This window comes from Pelodiscus sinensis, chromosome 2, assembly GCF_049634645.1.
Source record: "Pelodiscus sinensis isolate JC-2024 chromosome 2, ASM4963464v1, whole genome shotgun sequence".
Taxonomy (NCBI): Eukaryota; Metazoa; Chordata; order Testudines; family Trionychidae; genus Pelodiscus; species Pelodiscus sinensis.
The window spans coordinates 48,752,569-48,768,491 of NC_134712.1; the positions used below are offsets into that span (position 1 = coordinate 48,752,569).

General features: G+C 44.0%; 1 protein-coding gene across 4 annotated transcripts in view; it reads left to right on the forward strand.

Moving 5' to 3' along the window:
- The window catches only part of PAG1 (phosphoprotein membrane anchor with glycosphingolipid microdomains 1), a 255,053-nt gene that overhangs the window by 54,559 nt on the left and 184,571 nt on the right, over positions 1 to 15,923 (forward strand). The window contains exon 1 of one of the 4 annotated variants that reach the window (XM_075920477.1): positions 14,325 to 14,841. The exons of 2 other annotated variants lie outside the window; for them this stretch is intronic. The gene's annotated coding sequence lies outside the window, so the exon portion shown is untranslated. Of the gene's footprint in view, positions 1 to 14,324; positions 14,842 to 15,923 lie in introns of those variants that run through there. One more of the 4 variants, XM_075920474.1, reaches the window with a different exon arrangement.

Below are 15,923 nucleotides of genomic sequence, written 5' to 3' on the forward strand. Positions count from 1 at the left end.
TATGCAGTTTACCACTACCTTCAAAAAGACATATCAATACTAATACTACTTCAATCAAGTTTCATCAGAAATGTTAATATTCCCTTTTGATCTTGAAGCAAGACTACGGTAACAGACAAGGACTGTTTTTTCACATCACAAAACCTAAGCAGACACCTACCATTTTACTGCCCTAACTGTGCAGGTTTGCATTTCAAAGTTCTATTCTAAACTAATGTAACAGCCCAACTATCATTTATATATCTTTCCAACAACTCTTCAGAGGTCTACCCTAGGTCATTCATCCTATGAGGTGGTTAACCCTTTCTGCCTATCTGCCACATTTAAATCAGACATCCAATGTTTCAATCTGATAATATCACGGGACACATTCAGGTAGATTCCTCCCATCAGCTAAATTTACATCTCGAAGCAGAAGGGGTGGGGGAATAAAATCCCTAATAAGGAGGAACTGTGTCTTTAGGTTGCTTTTCCTCTGAGGGGCAAGGACTATTAAGCATAAGCAAACAATCCCCAGTGCTTAGCCTGAGTTAGTCCTAAAGAACATGCAGACCTTCTATTACTTCTTGAATATTTCTTTTTAAAAAAAAAAAACCATCCCCCTGAGTGATGTAGTTAAGCCAGCTTCACCCCTCGTGGTGGCGGCACTAAGCAGACAGAAGAATTCTTCCCTACCTACTGCTGCCTCTCTGGGAGGTGGATTACTTACAGCTATCTGAGAACCCCTCACATTGTTCTGAGTAATAGCAGCACTGCAGTGTTACAAAAGAATTTGGGGATCTTGGAAACAGATTTAAAAAGGCATTTAAGTACCTAAATATGTTTAAAAATCTGACCTTAATGTACTGCAGATACCAGATAGGTAAACTTGCATACATTTTTAAATAGCTAATATTGAAAGATACCAGATATTTGTAACATATGCAAGTTTACCTGAGCTCCTGCTTGAGTAGTCTGTCAGTTATGAAAATTTAGTTAATTGCAGGTTTATATGATAAATATTTCCCCTATGAGGAATTAGCAGATATTCCATATAAAAATTGAGTCAAAATGAATTTTATTGAATGTTCTTTTGGCTCCATTAAATCTGGCTTTGCTAAAGCTACCCTATAAAGAATCATTGTATTAATTCACTGAGACCAGAATTATTTTATAGCTTGTGATGTCATTAATGAATTCGATGGCCAAATTTTTCAAATTTAGCTGTGTAAATATGGATTTAGAATGCCTGAATTGAGGCAAACCAATGTGACAGATTAGAACATAAGAACATAACATAAGAACATAAGAATCTCCGTACTGGGTCAGACCAAAGGTCCATCTAGCCCAGTAGCCTGTCTGCCGACAGTGGACAGCACCAGGTGCCCCAGAGAGGGTGGACCGAAGACAATGATCAAGCAATTTGTCTCCCGCCATCCTTCTCTAGCCTCTGACGAACAGAGGCCAGAGACACCATTTCTATCCCCTGGCTAATAGCCTTTTATGGACCTAACCTCCATGAAATTATCTAGCTTCTCTTTAAACTCTGTTATAGTCCTAGCCTTCACAGCCTCCTCTGGCAAGGAGTTCCACAGGTTGACTACACGCTGTGTGAAGAAGAACTTTCTTTTATTAGTTCTAAACCTGCTACCCATTAATTTCATTTGGTGTCCTCTAGTTCTTCTATTATGGGAACTAATAAATAACTTTTCTTTATCGGCCCTCTCCACACCACTCACGATTTTATATACCTCTATCATATCGCCCCTCAGTCTCCTCTTTTCTAAACTGAAAAGTCCCAATCGCTTTTGGAGTCCCTCACAGTCTGCTTCTGTCTTGACTATCCTAAACAGTTTGGTATCATCGGCAAACTTTATCACCTCACTGCTTACCCCTTTCTCCAGAACATTTATGAATAAGTTGAAAAGGATTGGTCCCAGGACTCACCCTTGGGGGACACCACTAGTTACCCCTCTCCATTCTGAAAATTTACCATTTATTCCTACCCTTTGTTTCCTGTCTTTTAACCAGTTCTCAATCCAAGAAAGGACCTTCCCTCTTATCCCATGGCCATGTAATGTACACAAGAGCCTTTGGTGAGGAACCTTGTCGAAGGCTTTCTGAAAATCTACGTATACTATATCTACTGGATCCCCCTTGTCCGCATGTTTGTTAACCCCTTCAAAGAACTCTAACAGATTAGTAGGACAGGATTTCCCTTTACAGAAACCATGTTGACTTTTGCCCAACAAATTATGTTCTTCTACATGCCTCACAATTTTATTCTTTACTATTGTTTCAACTAATTTGCCTGGTACTGAAGTTAGACTTACCGGTCTGTAATTGGCAGGATCTCCTCAAGAGCCCTTTTTAAATATTGGTGTCACATTGGCTACCTTCCAGTCATTAGGTACAGAAGCCGATTTAAAGGATAGGTTACAAACCACAGATAATAGTTCTGCAATTTCCCATTTGAGTTCTTTTAGAACCCTTGGATGAATGCCATCTGGTCCTGGAGATTTGTTAACATTAAGTTTTTCTATTTGTTCCAAAACCTCCTCTAATGACACTTCAATCCGGGACATTTCCTCAGATTCATCACCCACAAAGGACGGTGCAGATTTGGGAATCTCCCTAATGTCCTCAGCCGTGAAGACTGAAGCAAAGAAATCATTTAGTTTATCCACATGGCTTTATCGTCCTTGATTGCTCCTTTTATATCTCGATCGTCTAGGGGACCCACAGGTTTTTTAGCAGGCTTTCTGCTTCTAATGTACTTTAAAAACATGTTGTTATTTCTTTGAGAGTTTTTGGCTAGCTGTTCCTCAAAATATTTTTTTTGCTTTTCTTATTAAATTTTTACACTTGATTTGACAGTGTTTATGTTCCTTTCTATTTATCTCACTAGGATTGGACTTCCACTTCTTAAAAGATGCCTTTTTGTCCCTCACTGCTTCTTTTACATGGTGGTTAAGCCATAGTGACTCTTTTTTAGGTCTCTTGCTATGTTTTTTAATTTGGGGTATACATTTAAGTTGGGCCTCTATTATGGTGTCTTTAAAAAGTTTCCATGCAGCTTGCAGGGATTTGGCTCTAGTCATTGTGCCTTTTAATTTCTGTTTAACTAACCTCCTCATTTTTGCATAATTCCCCTTTTTGAAATTAAATGCCAGAGTGCCAGACTGCTGAGGTGTTCTTCCCCACCATTGGAATGTTAATTGTTATTATATTATAATCACTATTCCCAAGCGGTCCTGCAATGGTTATCTCCTGGACCTGATCCTGCGCTCCACTCTGGACTAAAATCGAGAATTGCCTCTCCCCTTGCGTGTTCCTGTACCAGCTGCTCCAAGAAGCAGTCATTTAAGCCATTGAGAAATTTTATCTCTGCTTCTCTTCCTGAGGTGACATGTATCCAGTAAATATGGGGATAATTAAAATTCCCCATTATTATAGAGTTCTTTATTTTGGTAGCCTCTCTAATCTCCCTCAGCATTTCAATGTCAATATTGCTGTCCTGGTCAGATGGTCGGTAATATATCCCTACTGCTAATTTCTTATTATTGGAGCATGGAATTACTATCCATAGCGATTCTATTGAACATGTTGATTCATTTAATATTTTTATTTCATTTGATTCTACATTATCTTTCACATACAGTGCCACTCCGCCACCTAGCCGGCCTGCTCTATCCTTTCAATATATTTTATATCCCAGTATGATTGTGTCCCACAGATTTTCCTCATTCCACCAGGTTTCAGTGATGCCTATTATGTCAATCTCCTCCTTTAATACGAGGTACTCTAGTTTGCACATCTTATTAGTCAGACTCCTAGCATTTGTGTAGAAGCACTTTAGAAATTTGCCACTGCTTTTTTGTCTTCCCTTCCCTGATGTATTGGATTCCTTTATATGCGGTTGTTTCTCTGCTTTGGCCCATGGTTTGTCTTCTCCCCTCCTCTCTTTCTGACTATGGCTTAGAGAATCTCTATCAATGGATTCTCCTCTAAGAGAAGTCTTCATCCAATTTACGTGCATCTCCGCACTCTGGAGCTCTCGGCTTTCCCCCATCTCTTAGTTTAAAAACTGTTCTACGGCGTTTTTAAGGTTTAGTGCCAGCAGTCTGGTTCCACCTTGGTTTAGGTGGAGCCCATCCTTCCTGTATAGGCTCCCCCTCTCCCAAAAGTGTCCCCAGTTCCTAATAAATCCAAACCCCTCTTCCCTACACCATCGTCTCATCCACGCATTGAGACTCTGAAGCTCTGCCTGCCTACCTGGCCCTGCGCTTGGAACTGGAAGCATTTCTGAGAATGCCACCATAGAGGTCCTGGATTTCAGTCTCTTTCCTAGCAACCTAAATTTGACCTCCACGACAACTCTCCTACCCTTCCCAACGTCATTGGTACCTACATGTACCATGACCACCGGCTACTCCCCAGCACTACACATAAGTCTATCTAGATGCCTCGAGAGATCCGCAGTCTTCGCACCAGGCAGGCAAGTGACCATACGGTTCTCCCGGTCATCACAAACCCAACTATCTATGTTTCTAACGATCGAATCACCCACTACTAACACCTGCCTCTTCCTAACAACTGGCATTCCCTCCCCCTCAGAGGTATCCTCAATGCGAGAGGATACCACAACATTCTCTGGAAGGAGGGTCCCAACTACGGGATGGTTTCCCTCTGTTCCCATTGAATGCTCTGTTCCCTTGAGACTTTCATCCTCTTTAAGAGCACTGGAGCTCTCAGACTGGAGGTGGGACAGTACTACAGTGTCCCAGAAAGTCTCATCAACATATCTCTCTACCTCCCTTAGCTCCTCCAGTTCAGCCACCCTGGCCTCCAAAGCCTGAACTCGGTCTCTGAGGGCCAGGAGCTCCTTGCAACGGGTGCACACATACGCCACCCGCCCACAGGGCAGGTAGTCATGCATGTTACATAAACAGGATAGCCTCCCACTCTGCTGCTGGGCTTCTGTCTCCATTTTTTTATGAATAAGTTTAAGTATAAACTGGGCTTATTAAATGTCTGGAATATAGATTATAAAAGTTAGGTTTAAAGAAGGTCAGGAGTCCTGGCACCCTCTATCCTCCCTCTCCAAACTCCCTGTTAGCTGCTCCTGGTTGCAAGCTCCCTGGTCGCTGACTCACAGGCTTATCAAGCCCTGGTAGCCCCTCCCCCTGACTGAGGCTCAGCCAATTAACAGAGGCTTCTAGATTTCAAACATTTTAGAAGCTCCTTCAAACAAACAAACCAAACAGACAAACACAAGCTCAGCACACAGCAAATAACCCCCTCACACAGTAACACACACTCCAGACAGCCACTTACCACAAGGGTCCCGTATTTACTCCTCTTTTACCTGGAGAACTCCCTCTCCAAACTCCCTGTTAGCTGCTCCTGTTTGCAAGATTAGACCCAGGGTTTTCAATGAACCAGAAAATACCAGGGGACAATAACTATTCAGGAAAAGTTAGTTAAGATTTGTTTATACGCTGAATATGCCCAACAGCCAGATTAGTTGGGACATTTGGTACAAACTTCACTATAGCACAGCCCCAGGCAGTGATAGTAACAATAGTGAAAGCTGTAGAATAGAAAAGGAGCAGGTTTTTGCCACTGTGCTGCATGAGTTATGCTTCCATTACAGTTTGCACCACTATTGCTTTCAATGGTGAAAATGCACTGGCAGTGAATTAAGGCTCTGAAGTTAGCAAGTGTAGAATCGATTTAACAGTCCATAAAGTGAAATATCAGAGAACTGGCACAGTCTTTCACATGCACATGTTTTAATGTTTTAAAGAAAACATCAACATTGCTAAAAGTCTCCTGAATACAAAATTGCATGTTACCCATAAAGAACCAAACAAATAATGATGTGCACAATGAAGTAAATTATTCTTCCAAACAACCCAATGTGGTCTAATAAATAAAAGTCATGGTCTTGAGTGGCAGGAGGCTTGAGTTCTATTACTGACTTTGCTACTGACCTCCTATGTGACCTTGGACTAGTCACTTTGACCCAGATTCACGACATACTATGGTGCTTAAGTTCAGAATGTGTAGGTGCAATAGAGACCTCCAAACCCCCTGCTTTTGCGTCTGCCATCTCACCCTACAGACACCTAAATTTTTGCCTTACGAGCCCCCTGGTGCCTAGATTTCTGATGCTGGGCATGCACACAGCCTCCCTGTAGGCAATCAGATGCCTATCACACATCTAAACCCTGGTGCAAACTACAGACCTATCACACTTGTGGGGCCTAATCCAGTGGGGATGCTTTGTAAAAACCTGGAGCTGATGGGTGGTGGCGAAATCTCAACATTGTAGTGCCTCAGTCTCTTGTGGATCTAGATTTTTATCTCTGTTTCCCTTCTCATTTGTTGTCCACCTTCCCTATTTAGATTGTAAGCCCATATAGCATTTGCAATTGTATACACACAGGGGCTGACATGTTGTGTGGGCCCCTGAACAAGGTGGGGGGGGGCAGCTCTGTGCTCCTGGAAAAGGAGGGGTCTTGGACAGAGGGGGTAGTGCTGGTGACAGCCCAGCCTCCATGCTGCCCAGACCACGGCGTACCCCCATCCCCAGCCCTCAGATCCACCCAGAGTTTGGTAGCGTAAACAAAGCCTTTGAGTTAAAAAATGTCCATTCTAAATGAAAGCAAAAGGTTATCTATTGCCAGTACATTTTAGATAAACAGGAGCCTACAAAAAGAATTAACCTTGTACATGAGCAATAATGGAATTAAGGAGGACTAAGATTTTTTTAAACTGACCTATAATTTAAAAACAAACAGATTATTGTTGAAGCTGCTTTAAGGACACGGTCCTGATTAGAAGACACCACATATGCCTCAGTTCAGTAGGGAGTATTATTTCTGCAATTCATTTATGAGCTCCTGAAATATATTTTTGCATAATGATTCTTCCAGACCTTTACCGACAGTGTTACTAACACGGTAGTGGTAAAATGATCTGCTGAACTGCTTTGAGTGACTAGTGAGGTTATTAGAGAAAATTCTGTACTTTGTTGCCTGCAGGATGGCTGTCCTACATAAGAGGGCATGTAGTTAATATTCAGGCAATTCAAAATCTCCATTGATCTGTCATAGCCAGCACTTACTAAGATGTCTGATTGGTATGATTAACTAGTGTTACAGATGGGGGAGGAAAAGAAATGGCTGGGGAGGTCAAGGTAAGACAGAACACCAGATAACCAATTAAATACCTCAATGTATCCTTTAATGATACCTGGTGACACATACATGATTTCTACATTTGTGTATCCAGGTTTGCCAGCTAAATCTTTAAGAAATCTGGTAAGTGTAGTGAAATTACTTTAGGAATTAATTTGGCCTATTATGTTCTGTATTTCTTTGGTTAGATAGATATAATGGGAGTAATAACAAAGACTTTAAAGAGTGTATGTATCGTAATGGAATGGGATGATAATGTCTTGGAGAACTCTAAAAAGTTTGAAGAGCCATCAGAAAATCGAGACTTAAAATTTTTTCCTAACACTGTGCTAAGTCAAAAGCTTTGCTTCACATGTGTTTCACGTAGATTATACCATACAATCAAACATACTTTAAAGCAGTAGAGCCTTTCTTTTAAGGGAAATATTGTTTATGGCTTACTATATGTGAGACGCTTTCCAAACATGCAAAAGGTCATTCTGTGATCTGAAAGACTCATGATCTAAGGACAGATAGGCAAATAGAGGAATTGGGAAAAGAGAAGATCTAATAGTGAATGTTTTAACTTTACTAAGTGGGTTTTTAAGAAAGACATAATTGTGGATGGGCATGTTTCTTCACGGCAGAGAAAGTATGATTCAGGAAATACATTGACTATGCAATCAAGTGTGGAAGGAAGGGAAGGCACCTAAGGAATGGACGAGATCTGTGCTATTGACTATGCACAAGAAAGGAAGTATGTTGGAGTGCAAGAACTACAGAATGATTGCCTTAACGAGTCATCTAGGCAAGGTGCTGCCGATGATACTGACAGATTGGGATTGCAGATAGAGGAACATCTAGCAGATGAGCAAACGGGATTCAGGAAAGATAGAAGTACCATAAAGCAGATATTGGTACTAAGATTGATAGAGGAGAAAGCTCGTCAAAAGAACAAGAACATCTACAATTGCTTTGTCAGTTTTCAGAAGGCATTTGACAGTATAGATCAGAAAGTGACTTGGGCAATGTTGGAGTCCTACGGAGTGGATAATAGACTGATACAGTTGTTGAAGGATATCAATAATAATGCGGAGGCAGCGGTCAGAACGTGCGGAGAGTAGGGAAGTTGGTTTAGAAAGAGTAGAGGTATGAGAAAAGGAGATCCGAGATTGCCGAGTATCTTCATCACACTTAGAGAGAATGATGGACAAGATCAAGGAAGAGGTAGAAGGGATATTGGTGCATGGGATGAGAATTAACAACTTGAGGTTCGTGGATAATATAGTTATCATTGAGGAAGATGAAGAGAAGTTAGCGAGAATGGTATGGACTGATTATGAATATCGATGAAACGAAGACAATGGTATTTGGAGATAAGGAAATAGGAAGGAAGATCAATGTAGATGGGATCAAACTAGAGAACGTAGAGAAGTTAACATATTTGGGGGGCAACATGACGTATGATCTAGACTGTAAGAAGGAAATAGCGACTAGAATAACAAAAGTAAGAGTGAGTTTGAAGGCGATGGATAAGATCTGGAAAAGTAAAGTGATTAGCTTAGGAATGAAGCTGAGCATCTTAAAAACGTGTGTATTTAGCAGCATGTTGTACAGATGTGAGACATGGGTAATAATGAAAGATTGGAAGAGAAGGATATTGGCATTTGAGATGAGTTGTTATAGAAAGATCCTGAGAATAGGATGGATGCAGAAGGTCACAAACAAGGAATTAAATAGGAAGATACCAACTGAAAGAAAACCTACTGCAGATGGTTATACAACGGAAGTTACAGCTATTTGGGCATATCTGCAGAATGAACAACAAATGAAAAGTTAAGACCTTGGTATTCAGCATAATGAATAATCCAAATAGGAGAGGCAGACCCCAAAGAGAATGGGTAGTTGATATAGTAGATTGGTGCGGAGCTAATCTACAGAAACTAAGCCACTCCGCACTGGACAGGGAAAGATGGAAGGGAATAGTGAGGGAGGCATTGGACACCAATGTGTATTGAGCCCATGGTTGTTGATGATGATGATGTTTCTTTATAGAAAATTGTAAATAGGTGAAAACCTGTAAAATCTTTTATGTTAGAAGCTATGAAACATATGTATCTGATTTCTGCATCTCTAGTATCATCTATATGGCTTATTTCAATTATCTGCTCCTGTAATACTTTCCTGTTTAATGGATTGGGTTTGCCTTACATTTAGATATATCCACTGGCTTGGAGCACCTGAAACCTAATGCTGTATGAATGTATTTTGAAATTGTCTGTAGTTTTTAATTAGTTACTATGGCTATATTAGACGTGACTTGCAAAGGATTATTCTTAAATCACTAAGCCCCTTTAGAAATTATTTGTGAGCTATCAGTAACAAGTAAGGAATACTCCTTGTTAAAATACATTGCATTATATTTGAAATGTTTTGAAATATAACCTCAGACTTATGGATTTCTCTAGTTAAATGAATCTGAGTGATATCACAAGCACCATCAAAAAGAGTTTGAAAGAAAAAAAATTAGACTACAATTTTCAAAGGACCCTGAAGGCATTAGACTTGCAATTTCTACTGTCATTCAAGGGTAGCTGGTCACTTAACTCCCGCAGGCTGGAATTTACAAAGAAGCCTAGACCTTTATCTTTCCCATTACATATAAGCATGTGTGATGTAACTAGCAAGGAAACCAAGGAGTCTGCACCTCAGATCTTTGCATTTGGCTATGTCATTTTATTCTGAATCTTTTGTAAGTCGGCTCTGAATGAGCTCTCCAAACAGCAAGCTGGAGGGATGGACTTCAGGAGCAAACCTACTCTACGTAGCTATCCAGCAGACAGAGCAGTGTTGCTGACAGTGATCAACTTTGGCTGGTGGTGTTGGGTTACAAAGTATTGAATGCAAGGGTAGCAAAATGCTGTTATCAATGTTCTTTTTATTGAATGAATGAAGGGGAGCAGAACTGTGCTTAACCTGTCCCAAATGAAGGGATTGCCCTAGGCACAAAGGACCTCATTATACCAGGGGCTCAAATGCCAGAGCCCCATGAAAGTAAAAGGGGGAAACATGTACTAGCCAGGAAGCATGTGGACTGTTCCCCAAGTTCCCTCTATGCTATGCAGCGAGGCGGCTGCGCAGCTGCTAAACAAGCCTCACAGAAAGGCTCAGGGCCGCAAAGAGCTCTGCCTCTGTCCACCAGCCCCAGCACTGAGCTACCTCCAGGGCCATTCTAGGGGGGATGTGGACCCTGGGGGCAACACACACCCCCATTGGCACAGGCTCCACTCGCTTCTTGCCTCTGCCCCTCCCCCTGCTGTAAAGAGTCACCTTTCACATGGTCCCAAGGTCCTGTGCAGAGAGAGGTCTGGGTTAGGGATGGGATCTTGTAGTTAAGAACATGATTAGCCGATGAACCTGGACTCATCAGTTAATCCTCACGGTTACATGCAGTCCCCCTCACCTTGCTGCCTCTGTATCAGGCAGCGGGTGGGGTGGGGAGCCAGTGCTTGCAGGGAGTCAGTTTAAAAGCTGGCTCCCCCCTGAGTACCAGCTCCCACAGAACCACCTGCTTCCCTCCCCCTCCCCTGTTACTGCCTCTACAGAGGCAGCAATGGGGGTGGGGGGCAGTAAATGGTACATGCAGGGAGCTGGCTTTTCAAACCAGCTCCCCATGTGTACCGGCTCCCACTGAGCCAATTCTCCCCCTCCTGCCTCCATAGCAGAGGCAGCAGAGGGGAGCAGGGACAGGTGGGACCCAATATGTGCAGGAAGCGGGCTTTCAAGCTAGCTCCTCATCCATGCTGGCTTCTGCAGAGCTGCCTATCCCCCACTCTCTATGCTACTGCCTCCCACAGAGGCAGCAGCATAGGGGTGGGGGCCAGAGGTTTCAATGTTGTCTTTATTTATGCCGGGAGTGGTGAACCTTTTTGGGGGGTTGGGAGCCACTGATCCACAGAAAAATCAGTCAGGGGCCATCCAAAAGTGTGAGGCAAAATCCCTCCAAAAAACAAAAACAAAAAAAAAATCCAACTTTCACTGATGTGGCCTATTCTGGTATAAGAGTTTCATTTTTCATTTTAGCTTATGTTGCTTGGGAAGAGGTTTAAACTACCCAGAAAAAAAAACATTCTTGGGTAAGAATATCTACTTGGGAGCTTATGCTAGCATAACTTACATTGGTTTTACAATACTGGTATAATTTTCCTGGTGTATTTGAAAGTTTCCTATGTAGATTAGAGATATAAAATCCTGTTGAATTGGTTAACTAGTTAAACATTATGTTTAACTGGTTAACCAATTACAGAGGGGAACAGGTGGGCTGGAGCTCCTTTCCCTTCCTTCCCCCTCCCCTCTCAAACAAGGGCAACTCTGCCAGCCAGTCAGAGCAGCTTCTACCCGTGGCTGAGGAGCTGGGCCCACCACAAACAGGGGCTGCTCTGGCTGGCTGGTTGGAGCAGCCCTGGCCTGCAGTGGGTCCTGCAAGACTGTAGCAGCTCCCTGCCTGCCTACCAGTTAACTGGTTAACTATTCACATCCCTAGTGTAGATAAACATTTATTTTTCACTTTTACACATCAATCATAGAGTCAGGCTCAGATCTGAGGCCTAAAGACATTTGTGACAGAATAAGGGCCTGATCCTGTGCCCATTGAAGTGAATAGGAACATTTTCATTGCTCTGAATAGTTGATGGATTACTCCCTATGCCATTTTTGTATTTTAATATGCAGTTATATCATTTCCTTTGAAAGAAACTCAAGCAAGATATTTTCACTTTGCAGCTTTTCCTGCCTCTGCTATTGTGGTTTTCCTCTCTGTCAACATTCTGCACACTCACCCACTTTGTTTCAAACCTCATACTTTCTTTCACTTAGAGACTTCACAGCAACATTAATCCTGGTAACTGTCCTGAATCTTCTGACCACAATCTGTCTATTCATTAATATTGCCCCCGATTTTCTACAAAGGGCATAAGGTATAGACTACTTCATTCTTCATTGTTCACTTAATCAAACACAGTAGTCTTATCGCTATATAACTGTAAGCAATGTTTTAATTACAGCCAGCTAGAATGGGAGAGAGCCCAGTTTTCCCCTGCTTTGCTTAGATGTGTTAGATATTCAGCTGATGGAATAGCATTCTGCTCATTGTAACCAAATAGAGTTTTGCTTATTGTAATCAACTTGTGTTGGGTCACAAACTGTGTAAACACTAATTGCAATATCTGTAATTATTTTGGAAATACAAAAAAAGAAAGTCTGTACTTAACCTGGCACAAAGGAAAGAGACACCATCAGTATAAATAAACATGGATGGACAGAGGCTCCACTTCTAGAGCAGTATGAGCTTAAGCAAGGAAAGGCAGGACTCTGAGTCATCAGGCTGGATGACCTTCAGGCATGAGTTGTAAGAGTAGTTAAACCTGTTTCTCTGCACTGTTTCAATGATAGAGCTAAAGACAGGCTCCGTAAGGAGTCTCTTTTTTTAATTTAAATTTATTCCAGTGGATGCTGGACTATCTGGGATGCACTGTGCTTTGGGCCAAAAGCCAAATCCATCATGAGCCAACAGAAGCAGTGGTGATGGAGATGTGGTGATCTAAGAAGAATGGCTAGCAGGGTGGCAGTGCAAAGTGCAATGAGTGGGCAGCAGGGCAGTGCCCCAGAGCAGTGGGCAGCAGGGTGGTGAGTGACCATTGGTGTGAGTAAGTAAGATGCCTTTTTACCCTCTCCCCACCACTCAGGATGGAAGCTGAACTCTGCAGATGCACCTCTGAATTCTAGGTCTGTCCTGAATAAGGACAGCAACTGTGAAGGGGGTACAAAGAAGGGTTGGGCATGTGAAAGAGACATTTACATTGCTGGATTTAAGAACCTGAGAGGAAAAGGACATTGCCCAGCCTATTTGGGGTGGAACTGTTACTCATGGTTTTGGTTATGAACTCTGTGATGTTTTCCCAATTTAATGCCACCTCCTCTTTTATTAAACGTTTAGTTTTCTACACTCAGGCTCTGTGCTTGCAAGTGGGGAAGCATTGCCTCTCAGAGGCACCTAAGGGTATTGTGTGAATTTCTCAGGTTACTGGGTGGGGGACTCAAGCCACTTCTGTGTTGGGCTACATCTAGATTGCAGAGTTTTCCTCTGCCAAGTCCAAAGAATGTGTCTGCTTTAAAAAAAACTAGAAAAGCAGACACATTTTTTCTGCCACTCTGCAAACCTCGTTTTACAAGAAAGAAGGGATGTTCCAAAAAGGGTTTTTTTCTGACATTTGGCCCAGTGTAGATGGGTCAAATGTCAGAAAAGCCTCGTCTGACAAATCAATCAGAAAAATTATGCAAATTGCGATGCACAATTTGCATATCTTTTTCCAATAGAACTGAGTAGTCTAGACACAGCCTTGGATAGATGGAGAGGAGCGTCTAGATATTGAACCTGGCACTGGCTGCTGCTGGGTCTACCTGGCAGAAGGGTTACATACCAACTTGTGGCTAATGTGGGAATTAGAAGATCAATATTAGTCTGTGACTGGGCAAATGTGAAAAACGGGGAGATCAGAACAGTGTTTAGGAGCTTATGCTCCCTGCACAGCCAACACACACACACCGCAGATAGTTGCTGAAAATTCACTTAAGAGCTAGCTGAAGCTTGAGAATGGCAGGGCTAGTAAAATATTTATAAAAGCATGGAACAGCTTTGTAAAAAATGGGCCATATGGCACACTTCTTTATCTACAGTGTGTGTAGCTTGTGTGACAGTATTTTAGAGAAATGTGAGAAAACATATTTTGTAAGTACATCTGACTCTGAATCCTTCCCACGTTGCCTTACCTAGGACACAAACAAGCCTCCACCTTCCCTATTTTTTGAATGCCCGCGGTTGTTAAAACCCATACAGATCTCCCTCTCTAAGTACTAATGCTGCATATACCGCTATTTCTAGCTTTGCCAAACAGCACTTTTTACTTGTCCTTGATTTTTTGGTTAAAAAACAATATAAAAATGCACGAGCTTACTGGAAGAGCGAGGCAGAGGGTCTCTTTGACTGAAGCCTACAAAGACCACTCGGCCTGGGCCGTCAGCGCTACCCACTGCAGCGCATGGCAGGCGTTCAGACATGACAGACAGCGCTACTGATGTACTCAAGGGAGCGAGCGGTGCCTGCATGCAGAGCTCGCTCTCTGCCTGGGCTTCCGAGTCTCTGGAGGGAAGAAGGGAGGGAGGTGCAGGCATGAAGCGGCAGCGACGACTGTAGCTGCGTGCAGCGAGCCGGCTGCGTGCCAGTGCTGAGCAGCTCCGTGTCTCGCTCTCCCTGCACGGTCCAGCCGGGCTCTGCCCCGCCGCAAGCAGCCCCAGCGGCGCTGCATCTCTTGCGTTTGCACGCTGGGCTTTGGGGAACATGCGCATTGCCGGAGCCCATCCTGCGCTGCCCGGACCGGCAGCTGCGCCTCCTCCTGCCGCTGCTGTCACTCTCTCCCCTGTGTAGGGGGCTGTGGCCGGCCGCTCCTCGCTGCCCTGCTCCGAGCGGGACTCTGCCGCCGCCGGGGTCTCAGGGCTCGCTGCTCCCGCCAGCCCGCCCCGCGCCGGGCGCTGCGTGGCCCCGGGAGCTGCTCGGGCGCGCGGGGCGGCCAGAGGCTGGCGCGGGGCTCCGGAGCGGGCTGGGGCAGCCCGGCGATTCCGGGTAAGTTGGCAGCGGGCGGGGTGCGAAGTTGATGGCGCGGGGCGGGGCGGCGGGTGCGTTACCAGCCCTGCGCCCCCTGGGGTGGCTGCACCGGGTGGCTCGGCGGGGCAGAGCGGCATGTGGCCGCGGGCGGAGGGGCGGCGCCCGCGCTCCCTGCAGCGGTGCCATAGCCAGGCAGGTGCGGCTCGGGCTGGGGGCACTAAGGGGCTGCCTTTGAGGTGGCGGTAACTTGTGTCTGAGGTGCGGCTGGGGGGGGGGGGGGGAGAGACTCCGTGACAAGCCCCAGGGCTAGTGAAGGCAAAGCGAGCGTGGAAGGGAGGGCAGGATTGGCGTGTGTGTGATCCCGGCGCTGGGCACGGCTCGGGTGGGGCGTAGCAAGGTGCTCGGATAAGGATTAACCCTCCAGCAGGAGCCGCGCAAAGATTCCTGCGCCTCAAAGTATCTGACGTGTTGGCCAAGAAATGTAAGTGTCGTGTGTCGCAGGCGGGCTGGAAGGACTGTGTCATCCCAAATGGGAAGTGCTGTATGCAAATGACAGGAGGTTGTGACATAAATCCACAAAGCCCTGTCCAGAGTTCCTGTGGCCCCAGGTAGAGCAGGCTCCTTTAGACAAGTGTAGGACACTGTCATGCCCTGGCAGCATTTTACAGCTCCTCACGGGTGCAAACGACAGCACCAGGTCCAAAGCAGTGAAGAATCAGGTCCAAAATCTTAAGTGAACGGGTGTCTCTTGTCTTGCACTACATAAAATGAGATATCCACAGCAGGCTGACTCTTTCTGCTCTGATTTTTCCCTTCTGTTGTTGCTCCAAGTCGAATCCTTAACCATATTTTAATGCAGATACTGTTACATTGTGACAGACTCCTGTTTGTTTCACAGTGGCATCTGTTTTTCGCCTTGGAAACTCTTTGAAGGGAAGAGATCACCAAGAGAGAGATGGATTATTTCAAAGCACTGCAGAGAGTGTTGCATGCACAAATTATACATAAGAGATAGTTTATTGTGTGCTTGGAACATTTTTTCTAATATTTGTATGAAAAACAAAATTAAAAACCCCACATACTGAAAAACAGTCATAAAC